Source organism: Zeugodacus cucurbitae, chromosome 4 (assembly GCF_028554725.1).
Source record: "Zeugodacus cucurbitae isolate PBARC_wt_2022May chromosome 4, idZeuCucr1.2, whole genome shotgun sequence".
Lineage (NCBI taxonomy): Eukaryota > Metazoa > Arthropoda > Insecta > Diptera > Tephritidae > Zeugodacus > Zeugodacus cucurbitae.
In genome coordinates, this window is record NC_071669.1 from 10390579 (window position 1) to 10403770 (window position 13192).

Below are 13192 nucleotides of genomic sequence, written 5' to 3' on the forward strand. Positions count from 1 at the left end.
ATGTTTTTGCATAATTTTCATTTAAATATTCTAATAATTAATTTCATAATTGATGATAAATTACATACATGATTTATGAGTTTTAAAGAAAAATTTAATTTGTTTTGTAAACTTTTGGGGAAAAAGAAATTATTTTTTAAGACTAAAAATGCTTTATACTTTTTTTTTCATTATTTATTTCCTTAAATTTTTTATATTTTATATTTTTATAAATTTGGTAGTAATTATTTTTAAGTAACTATTCATATTATCATTTAATATTTCATTTTAATATATTATTTTTAATATATTAATTCAATAAGAAAAAAAATTGTTTATAATTTTATTTTTGATTAGTTTTTTTAACCATTAACGATTTTTTTCTTTAATATTTTTCTGAATTGAAATAACATATTTTTTGCTTATAAATATTTCTTATAAATTTAATTATACCCTGAACAGGGTATATTAAGTTTGTCACGAAGTTTGTAACACCCAGAAGGAAGTGTCGGAGGTCCCACGTAGAATATATATATAAATGATCAGTATGTTGAACTGAGTCGATTAAGCCATGTCCGTCGGTCTGTCTGTATATATACGAACTAGTCCTTCTGATTTTAAGATATCATTTTGAAACTTTGCAGATGTTATTTTCTCTTCAAGAAGCTGCTCATTTGTCGGAACTGATATCGGACCACTATATCATATAGCTGCCATACAAACTGAACGATCGGAATCAAGGGCTTGTATGGAAAACTTCCGCGTTTTACCACATATCTTCACGAAATTTGGTGTGAGTTATTTCTCATAGAAATAATTTAATATCCGAAAAAATTGTTCAGATCGGTTCACTATAGCATATAGCTGCCATACAAACTGAACGATCGGAATCAAGGGCTTGTATGGAAAACTTCCGCATTTTACTACATATCTTCACGAAATTTGGTGTGAGTTATTATTCATAGAAATAATTTAATCTCCGAAAAAATTGTTCTGATCGGTTCACTATAGCATATAGCTGCCATACAAACCGAACGATCGGAATCAGGGGCTTGTATGGAAAACTTCCGCATTTTACTACATATCTTCACGAAATTTGGTATGAGTTATTGTTCATAGAAATAATTTAATCTCCGAAAAAATTGTTCTGATCGGTTCACTATATCATATAGCTGCCATACAAACCGAACGATCGGAATCAATGGCTTATATGGAAAATTTTCACATTAGACGTGGTATCTTCACGAAATTTGACATGGATTACTGCTTAAAGTAATAATATAATCTCAGAAGAAATTGTTCAGATCGGTTAACTATATAACCTTAATGTTTCTAGCAAATAACCCGGCTAAAAAGAATTAGTAAAATGTTTTCTGTTTTTTACACACTTTTTCTTACGTCTTTAGATTTGCTTAAACACATAGTTACTAAAAGAAATGTACCTGTGAAGGGTATATTAGCTTCGGTACAGCCGAAGTTAACGTTTTTTCTTGTTTTTTACTTGTAATTAATTTTTTATAAATCAATAACATTAATTGTATTTTATTTAATTTTTATTTATTGAAATTATTAAGTTATTTTATAAATATGAATACTTTATTTTACATACATAAATTATGAATACTTTATTTTATTTTATTTTTATAATTTTACAATTATAAGCCCTCGGATATTCATCGAAAATCAATCCGATACGAAAAATTTGTTTTATAAATAGATAATCCTGGGCTAAATTTTTGAAAATAAGAAAAAGCTTTAATCATCAATAATTTTTTCCGATGACATTTTTTTTTTAATATTAAGGATTTGCTGAGGTTTTTTTTAAAGAAAATTTTATTAATAAATATTAATATTTGATAAATAAATTTTTTTATTATTAAACAATTTTTTTTTTTTGATTTCTGATAGAAATATTAATTTTTGCAAATTATTTAATTTTTCGATGATAATTTTTAATTCAATTATTAATTTCGAATTAATTCAAATTTTTTATAAATTATAAAAATTTTCTGAGATTTTTTTTAATAAAAATATTGTTTTTGAAAATTTTTTGGTAAAAATATTTTATTTTTTGCAAAATTAATTAATATTAAAAATTTTTAAATTGTCTTATTTTTTGTATACTATTTAAATTGATTTTCAAATTTTACTTCACTGTCCACCATATTTAAATTTCCTCCTACTAACGTTTTATTTTCAAAATAATCATATCAGCATTTAATGCCAAAACTTTCTTATCACTTATCTAACAAATGGCAAAGCCTACAAAAATCTACAACACATACATATGCAGCCACACAAGATTACCACTGTATTTATTTACTGTTTCGGAAGTATACACTAAATTCCAATGAAATCCACAATACAACGCCATCTTTATATTTTTCTCCGCGATAAAATTCCTTTTTAATGACAATAAATAGATAAACATTATATGCCACAGATAAGAAAGCTGTCAGCGTTTGTAAAAATAACTCAGTAACCGTGTGCTAGTATTATTTCAACTAATGTGGAAGGCAAGTCCGATTTTTTGTTGTTGTAATATATATTTCTTATTATATATTTTTGTTTTATATGCTTGTTTTTGTTTTGTGACCACTAATCTAGGCTACATGCCCGCTTATCTATTTCATATATTTGAAGGAGAAGGTGAGCGAGCTTAGTTGGGAAGTGGTACCATAAGTGGAGTACTTCTGTTAGAGGTTATGGTAGATAACAGTTATACGTTTAATAAGTATATGTTATAGTTAATTTTTATAGTAAGATTTGCTATAAAAAAGAGACAAATAAAAGTATTTTCCTTTAAGTGCACATTGTGCCTGTAATTCTCATTCGGTTTATAGAAATATTTTTTGAGGTTATGTACATCAAAATTTCTTTATGATGCATGCAACCTCCATCAAACTAATGCACTTTCCACCTGCTTCTATATTCAGACAGCGATTTCTCCAAACACTTGCCACCATATGTTCCATAAGCAATAATTTTCAACCATCCAGGGTGCACTACCCCGTTCTGCATAGAAAATGATTTCAAAGCCAAATGCATTTGACGTCGCACACATGTAAACGTCACAAAATACAATAACTAAAAATTGAAAATTCTGAAATATTTTAAAAATTTGTTTTGTGGCAGCATTGTGAAGGCGACTGCTGCCAATACGTATGCCACCAATGAATGTCCACATTTGCATTGTTTTTGTATTATTTTATGATTTGCTGCAGCTTTTGTGAAATATTTATTTTTGAAATATTGTTCATATTTTCTTAAATTTGTTTTTATTGTTGTTGTGCTTTGGAATGCATTTGAGATTTACATATCTACAGTATTCACACTGTCGAAAGCTCTGCGTTCATATTGATTGTGAAACTTTCATTTTTTTTGTTGTTTTTTTTTGTGTTCTGAAATGCTTTTTAATTATGTTTAGTTGTGGATTAAGTCAAAACAATAAAGTTTTAAAAATATACACAAATGTATGAAATGATCCGCATGAATGACAGCTCGTCGGCGCGCTGCTTTCGGTTCGTGCAATGCATTTGCTGAATGCAGACAAATCAGATGAGGTAGTAGGTGTCAGGGAGCTCTCTTAAGTGTTTGCGTTGGCGTGTGCACTTCCAATTAGATCTCTTTGTTGTTTTATAAATAACTTAATTAGTTTTGGGATTAGTGTGTTATGCTTTGTGCGGAACGTCTGAAATATATGTATGTCAAAGGAATTAAGTACAAAGCGGATTTACAGAGATCACTTGGGTGCAAAGAGACATTTGGATGATGTGTGGGTCTTGAATTAAATTTGGAAAATTTTAAGAAATTTTTAAAGTTGAGAGGATAAAATATGACGAGGAATTTATAGGAAATAAAAAAATAAATTTTTGTATTTTAAAAAAATAAATTTTTGTATTCTATTGAGTTTTTTGAAATTGTTATAAGCAACAAAAAAAAAAAAAAAAAATTAATAAAAATAAAAAGAAGAATAAAATTAAAAAAATTTTATTAAAAAAATAAAATATTAAAAAAAAATAAAATATAAAAAAAATATGGAAAAAATAAATTATTAGAAAAATAATATTAAAAAAAATATTATTAAAAAAAATATTATTAAAAAAAATAAAATATTAGAAAAAAATATTAAAAAAAAAATTTATTAAAAAAAATTAAAAAATATATAAATAATATATATTTAATACTAATAAAATCACGAAAGCCTAACAAATTACACTTAAAAACCAGCAACTTTGTGATCAAAGCATTTTAGCTAACAAAGCTTACCTTGCACTCACAAAGCCTTTCAAGTATTTCCATACAAATTCAAACAACAAATTTCTAACAAAAGCTCTCCACAAAAGCTTGGCATGGCCTTAATAATCAATAGGCCTATGCGAAACTAATAACTTCAAATAAGAAATAAAAAAAAAATAAAAAAAATGAAAATAATAACAATAATTGCAAAAGGCAAAAGTCACAAAAAGGCGGTAATTTTGCATTAAAGCGAATTTCACGCTATTGAAAACCACTCAGTGCCACAAAGTGAAAAAATACAAAATCAGCAACTTCCCCGTTTTTTTATTATGCTACGACCTTTTTGTGATTATTTATTTGTTTAGTATTTTTCCAATTTGTATTTTTTTTTATTGCCTTTTGCTTTGTTGTTTAGCGCTGGCGGCTAATTACAATAGGCCGCGAAAATATTGCTAAAATAAATAGGCAATATTGGAAATTATGGAAAAAAACTGTATAACAATAAAAAAAAAATAAACACGTAAAATAAAGATTGTAAAGAGTAAAGAATCACATAGAAAACTGCTAATTAAAAGTAAGCAACAACAAATACAAGTTATTGTAAAATGTACAATGGAATAGAGAATAAATGGTGGTAATGAAACGGCAAATAATGTGTAAAAAGTAGGCAATTTTATGTATGCAGTGTTGGTTGGTAGAATTAATATTTACTTATTTATGGAATCAAAAAATAAGTTTAATTAAAAAATTCACCAAAAATAAGCAAAAACCTGCTTAATTCTAAATTCTTAAATTCTGCGAAAATTTCTTCATTAAATTTTTGAAATTATTATTTTTTGTTGTTCGATTGCTTTTATGAATGATATACATGTAATTAAATAAAAAAATCATAATTTATTATAAAAAATATATCAAAACAACTAAGGAAGTGCTAAGTTCGGGTGTAACCGAACATTTTATACTCTCGCAATTTATTTATTTAACTTTATTAATATTATAAAATACACAATTTGACCCACATATTCGTCATATATATTGTATAAAGTCCATTGAAAGTTGGAAACCATAATATTAGGTTAGAAGCACCGAGGTCCTCGTGTTCGATATATGGGGCCTTAAAAACCTATGGTCCGATTTCGGCGATTTTTAGAATGGGGCTGCCACACTATTAACATAGTATTTGTGCAAAGTTCTGCACCGATATCTTCACTAGTACTTACTTTATATATTGTAAAGCAAACGATTCAGATCGTCTTCAAAGTTCTGGTATATAGGAAGTAGGCGTGGTAGTGAAGCGATTTGGTCTATTTTCAGATCATATCATTGGGATGCCAGATAAATATTATGAATCGAATTTTATAGAAATTGGTCGAGTAGAGTCAGAGATATAGTTTTTGACCCATAAGTGGTCGGATCCACACCCTTTTAAAATTCTATATACCAATTTGGGTGCAGCCCTTCTGTACCATCTTTTTAACGAGATTTAAGGTTCCTGGTGTTTTTCCTTACTGGATGACTTTTTGGATTGTATAAGGAAGTGCCTGAACACGACTATAGAGAGCTTCGTTATTCTAGCCTTAGTAGTTTACGAGATATGTCCAAAAAACGTTATAGGGATGGAGCCACGCCCTCTTTCCCAAAAAAATTACATCCAAATATGCCCCTTCATAGTGCGATCCTTCATACCAAATTTTATTTCCATAACTTTATTTATGGCTTAGTTATAGCACTTTATGTGTTTTCCGTTTTCGCCATTTTGTGGGCGTGGCAGTGGTCCGATTTTGCTCATTTTCGAAAGCAACCTTCCTATGGTGCCAAGAAATAAGTGTGCCAAGTTTCATCAAGATATCTTAATTTTTACTCAAGTTACAGCTTGCACAGGCGGACGGACGGACAGACGGACGGACAGACAGACATTCGGATTTGAACTCCACTCTTCACCCTGATCACTTTGGTATATATAACCCTATATCTAACTCGTTTATTTTTGGGTGTTACAAACAACCGTTATGTGAACAAAACTATAATACTGTCTTTAGCAACATTTGTTGCGAGAGTATAAAAATCATAATTTATTAGAAAAATATATCGAAATAATTTTTAATATGTCAAAGACATATAAATTTCCAATATTTGTTCCATTTAAGGGGTTAGCTGGGTTATTGTTATTGTGCAATATGTTTAAAATATTATTCAAAAATATCAAATCAATCCGAGTATTATTCTAAAAGACATACCCTTTGGAAGTTCCGTCCATCAGTGCGAACGTAAAACTTTAAACGTATTTATCCCAAAACTCAATTTTTCAAGTCGGTGGACACAATAACTCAAAAAGCTATGAGGCAATTTTGTTCAAATTTTTCACACATCTTTGAAATAACATTATCTAGTTAATTTAGTTTAACGAAGGATTTGTCTATATTGTCATTGTAATTATTATTTTCGAGCCAATATATGGCGAAAATTTTACCAAAAAAGTGAGTTTTTGGTTTAAATTCTATCAAAACTTAAAATTTCAATATTTTTTTTCTTCGTTGATTAATTAGATTTGTCCATTTACTATCGCAATATTTTTGGTTCAGTGTTTTGAGATGCACCAATCATGAGTTATGATGTCCAAAGCAACACCCTTTTTTTTTGGACAAGTCATGGGAGATGAGATGAGATGAGAAACGGGTGAGATTTCAGAATTCTGAAATAAAAATTTCACAAAATACTGTTTAAACATGTATCTTTGATACGCTGAATTGTTTAAAAGAAATTTATGATTGTATATATTTAAGAAAAATTTAAAAAAAATCCTTGTTTTTAGCCTCTGAAACCCACCTTTAAAGGGTAAGGTAAAGCAAAAACAGTTTGGGATATCAATGAAATTATTTATTCATCTGAAAGTATATTCGATGCCATTATGTACTCGCCGCTGGTTTGTTGGCATAGACCATAGACTTGACTTAGCCCCACAGTAAATAGTCGCACGACCGAGGTCGCCAATTGACTGTGCCATTTCGTGAGATAACACGTTCACCAAACTTGGTTTTCAATAAATCTATTGTGATATTCGCTGTGCGACTTGTGGTGCCGTCCTGTTGGAATCACATATGGTCCCTATCATCCCATCCGGGCCAAAAATATTTGGTTATCATTAAGCGGTAGCGAATTCTCATTCACTGTAACGTATTGGTCTTGAACATTACGGAAGAAGTAAGGCTCAATGTCGCCGACTGCTCATAAACCGCATGAATTACGTGTGAATTGCCAATAACGTATATTTTATTTATTGACGAAGCCATTCAGCCAGTATTGAGGCCATTGACTAATTTCCGTAGTAAATTTTAATAATTTCGACTCGTTGTTAGATCGTAGATCTTTCCGTTATGAAATGGCAAACCCTACTGAAAAGAAATGCCAAAAGATCCCTTTACATATGTACCTACAGACTTATGCATTATATAATTACACATTACATGGTCTTCCTTAAGTTTCAAAAACGATTGAGGCATGTTAAATCAACTGTGTAAGAATTTTACTCAATCAACTACAATTAGTAGAAAACGCTTTAGCAAGCTGCTGCAGTTTGACCTTGAATTTGCCCAAGCGCATTTTTTCAGTTTCTCTTATATTTATTTCATAGAAGTGCTAATCATTCTATTACGGTTTCTAACAATATTTTCTATCAAAATCTAGGCTTAAAATTACTAAAAATTCAACTGAAGTTTAATTTTAAATACCGAACACAAATTTGCACTAATTTCCTTTTTATATTCTAGCTAGTTCTATTAACATCCGCAGCGAATGTCAGCTGAAGGAAATAATCGTACATACATATGTACATTAGTACATAGAAGCTTTCCTTGTTTGACTACCAAAATCCATATTTAATGATGCTGAATGGAACAATTAAGGGGCAATATTTTAACTACCCTGTCATTCTTAGCTAATTGATCACTTTTACAGGGTGTTCGCATTTAAACACTTTTAATATAGTTTCTTTTTTGAATTATTCTTTATTATAATTATTGAAGAGGTGCAGATAATTTTAATATCAATATTCATTAATCATTAATTTGGAGTTTGTAGAAATCATTAACATTAAAATTTCATTAATTATTGTAATTTATTATTTTAATTATTTAATTATTTTCTAATATAAATCATGTTATTTCTTATTTTGATTATAAATTAATATTAAAAAATATTAAAAATATTAAAAGAATAAAAATATTTATAATTGAATATCAATTATGTTTAATATGGAATCTATATAAATTAAATATATACGAAATAAAAACGTAAGCCACTCTGTATTTGCAAACATACATACACACTTTAATATCCACATATTTCTCTAATTTACATTTTGTCCCAAACTCACACTCCACTTCCAACTCTCTGCACTAATAAAACAAAAACTCTGCAATTTATTCCAGGTGCTGCAAAACAAACACAGCATAAAAGGGGAGAAATAACAACAAGACGTAGAAAAGGCACACAAACAAAATTGCGTAAAACTCACTGCTATTTCCTATGCACTCTTCCACATAAATTGTTTGCTGTTGTTGTCAGCGGAAGCAAAGTGCAAGCAGTGGCTTGAGAGACTGTGTCTTGTTGCTGCGCCAATAATTAAGAGATCAAAAGTATTGATGAGTGTGGGTGAGAGTCAGCGCAGCGCGTGAGTATGTTGGAATGTGTCACCGCTAGACTTCCAGCCTCATTGCAAGTGCCGGTACTTCGTGAATAAGTGCGTCGTTTGAAAGAAGCGTAGAAAATTTGCAAATTTGACATTGAATTGTTAATAAATTATTAATAAAATTGTATAAAAGTATTTTAAAATGTGAAGAGTAAAGTTTAAAGTGTAGGACAAGTGAAAAGTGTGTGAATAGTGTAGCGAAAAAGTGTGTGAAAGTCTTTGCAAAAATGTGCCTGGGACAGCTAATTGGAATGCAAATTTTTCTGCGCAAATCGGTTCGTGAGAGATGTGCATGCAAAAGCATGATGCAGCAAGAAAATAATTATGTGTGTCAATAACTATTTAATATACAATAGCAAATTTACTGATATTATTATTACTGATAACTTTGTTTAATGAATGTGAAAAGAAATGTGAAAATATAAGAGCATGAAAATCGAAAATGAATAAAATTATTTCATGAAGTCCCACAAACATACATATGCACACCTGTATGAGCAGCGCTTGGTATATGAACTTATGTGCACTCGCGTCGGGTTCGTTTCGTTTTGATTTATACATACATATGTACGTACATATGTCGCTCGGTCGGTCGTAGTGCGCGGAAGACTGTAGAAGCGTGTAAGTTATTAAAAAACTAATAAATATAAATGAATGGTAAAAGTGTGAAATGCGGTAACCGCTTAATGCGTTCGAGGGCTGATATTTCCATTAAGCGCTACAAGTATATGGACTTTACATTGATTTATCGTGATATTGCTTACAAAGGCGGATAATCTCAAACTCTATATGAAGTACAGATTAAAAGTAATTGAAGATTTGAAAGGTGAGTACTGAAGTATATTTTATTATGTTTTTATTATGGAATATAAAATTTTTAAAATTATTATTTATTTATTATTATAATAAAATGTTTGAATATAACATTTTATATTACTTTGACATACAAAAGTATTATTTTATACGTAAAAATATCAAATTATCAAATAAAATCCGATAATATTTAAAAAATTTGATTATAGAAAGTGTGCTTTATGGGGTTAGGGGTGATCAGAGACACGAAAAAATTAGAATTTTCAGTATTTTTTTTTGCTATTAAACTATGTTATTTCACAAAATTAATAATACGGCAATATTACACAATGTTTTGACTTGAAGTCTCGAAAATTGGAAAAAAAAAATTATAATTTCTAAAGTTATAGCTGTTTGTGTTGACCCAGTTCCAAAAAAAATAACCTTGCGGTGACACACATAAATCCTTGGAGATTCATCTAAAATCAATCGGATAAGAAAAATAAGTTATTTAAATAGATAATCCTGGGCCGGATCGAAGATTGTTTTTTTTTTTTACAGGAAATTTTTTTTTACATTTAAAAAAAAAACAAAAATCAACAAATAATTGGTCTTAAAATCGGTTTTTTTAATTAAAAGAGCTTCGTTAAGGCCCAGGATGCCTTTTGCTTTCTAAAAGCTGTCTACATTTCATTAAAATCTACTATGCGGTTTTCTAGTTATAGTTGTCACCAGTTCAAAACACATAGTTTTGAGAAAAATGCATTTAAGTGTCGTATAACTCGAAAAGTAATTATCGGATCTACTTCAAATTATCAGAGAATATTTTTAAGATATTACACTTAACGAAAATGCAAAATATTGATTTTTTGAAAATCCTGATTACCCTTAACCCCGTAATGTGATATAGCACTTTAAATATAATTTTTTTTAATTTTTAATTAAACTTAAACATCAAAAATAAAATAAATGTTGTATGGATTTATTTGTTCTATTGAAAAAAAAGTATTTAAAAAATTTTAAATTTATTCATAGGGAAAATTACATTTTTCATAGGGAAAATATTTACATTGTAGTAACCCTTCAGGAAATTATGGTGAGATATTTGGATGAAAATTGAGAAGAATATTTTTTTCTAAAAACTAATTGTTATATAACTTTATAGCAATGATTTTGTTATGGATCGATATGTGAGTTAAGTCGATATGCCGAGCTGAATGTTTTGAAGATATTCGTTTATTCCAAAAATAATTAATTTTTTGGTCACAAACGGTTGTTGGAACATTTTTTGATCCAAGATTAAATGAATGTATTTAAACCTTTTTTCTAAACTATTTTTAACTAACTTAAATTCTAATACTTTCAAAAGTCACCTCTTTTGCATTCTTTTCCACTTGATTTACTCTGTTTTTTTTTATTTGTTTGCCGTCCTTTACTCCCCTTATATGCGACATTTGAGTACAATAAACTTCAGACAATTTTATTGCCCTCCTTTGGATACGCGTTGAAAGTGTGAACGACATTTTTATAAATGTAACATATTTTTTTACACATTATTCACGTAAATTTACTACATTCATATGTCTTCATGTATATACGCGTATATTTATGCTTGTTACCCACTTGTTGTTGTTGTTGTTGTTTGTTTATTGTTATTTCCCATCGAGCATATCTGATAAATTGTACGGAGCGATAAGAAAAAGGTTGTACATAGTTGCTCGAGTATTTAGTGCCGTCAATTCCACTGTCATTTAAGTAAACAAGTCAATGCGAAGGCGAAACTCCACAAAATGTTACCCTATTACCGCAATAAAGTCGATATGTGAACTAGTTTTTCACACTCATTGAGGTTGTTCCTCCGATATGTTGTTGGTGTTGAACACCTTTTTTTCTTTTAGTACGCGTTTGTTTATACGCCTTTATAGTATATGTTGTGTACGCATGTGACAAATCAATTTCACTTAATTTACACCTTTATTATGGGTAAATAAAGGGCTTGTGTGTAAGAAAAGTAACCATAAAAGTACTCTGTTCATGTAAGAGTTTTTAATTTCCGGGTTGGTGTTTATCATTGCAGGGATATTTTCTTGATATTAATGATAAAAGTTTTTAATTGTAAAATTATTGAGTCACTTTATCTAACTCTGACTATTGTGACTGAAGACGACAAGCGACGAGCGACATCTGTCAAATATTAAAATACACGCCTTCTTATGGGTAAATTAGAAATGTTTCTAATTTTGCCGACGACAATGGCCGCTGTACATGTGAAATGTGAAATGTAAAATTATTCAAAGTTCTCACAAGTATGACGTTATTTTGCCAGCAGAAACGTAAAATAGCTTTAATATATCATTTATAATAACAATGGATTATTTAAAACAAATAAATCGACCATTTTTACATTTTTTACGTAAATAATTTCACTTTAAACTAAATATGTAAATTTTATTGAAGTGATAGATGTTAGTACGGCAACAATGAAATTGCTTTTTTGCTATTAGCGTTTGATTTTAGAGAATCAAGTTCGGTCTGAAAATATATATTTGAGTAACGAAGGAAGTCAATTCGGGTGTTTGACCTTTTTATATGAAGCTATATTCCCATTCTTTTTATATTGTACTAGAAAAAAGTATGAAAATACCGTTAATTAAGACCCCGAATATTTCCTTAAAGAACTGTAACTGTAAAAGAAATAGTATTTTTGTCAAAGACAGGTCATTAAAAATAATTTATTTCTTTGGTGAAATAAAATTCTCACCAATAAAGAAGTTAAAGAACGATTGAACGGAAGAATTACTCTCCAAACATTAAATGACTTCCACAAGAAGCATCTTACTTACTTACTTCTTACCTCAAATCTTTCTGAGTGCTTCAAAAAGCGGGCATATCCAAAATCTAAACTTTTAGAAGTGACCACTCCGTAATTGGACAATTTTATACTCTTCATCATTCGCCCAGGAACTCCGGCTTTTGAATGTTAGGACTGTATATTCACCAAGTTTCCACTTTCGTTAGTATTTTTTGTGTTCCAAACACATTATTAAGCTCCACTGCTTCGTATTAAATGATAGATATTAATGGAAAGTCCAAACAAATAATTTATTTGAGCAATGAAATGCTACCAGGAAGTTCTTTGTTCTCCTCATTTCTCCTAACAAATGGAGTTTCGGACATATTAAAAGCTTAAGCCATCACGTTGTCCACTATTTGTGTATTCCAAGGATCAATTAGGCTGTCAGTCCCTTCATTTAATTGCGTGGTAATTTCCGTTTCAGCACTCTAACTCCTATTAACCAATTATTAGGTGGTCACCGGTCACTTGGGTTTACTCCACAAGCGGAAATTGGTAGTTAGCCACGACAGGTTTAAAGTCGCAACTTCAGCGATTTCAATATTTCCTTCGACTACTATGTATACTATAAATAAACACAAAAATATGCTTAACACGCAATGGAAATGAAAACAAAATTTCCAGCCGGTCAACAAATGCGC

The 13192-nt window shown here is 29.4% G+C and overlaps 2 protein-coding genes across 4 annotated transcripts in view; one reads left to right on the top strand and one right to left on the bottom strand.

The window, feature by feature from the left end:
• The window catches only part of LOC105209352 (uncharacterized), a 181817-nt gene that overhangs the window by 158363 nt on the left and 10262 nt on the right, over positions 1-13192 (bottom strand). The gene's annotated exons all lie outside the window — the stretch shown is intronic.
• The window catches only part of LOC105209327 (cysteine-rich motor neuron 1 protein), a 396142-nt gene that overhangs the window by 155165 nt on the left and 227785 nt on the right, over positions 1-13192 (top strand). Inside the window, exon 4 of the mRNA XM_011179690.3 lies at positions 8646-9731. The gene's annotated coding sequence lies outside the window, so the exon portion shown is untranslated. The remainder of the gene's footprint in view (positions 1-8645; positions 9732-13192) is intronic.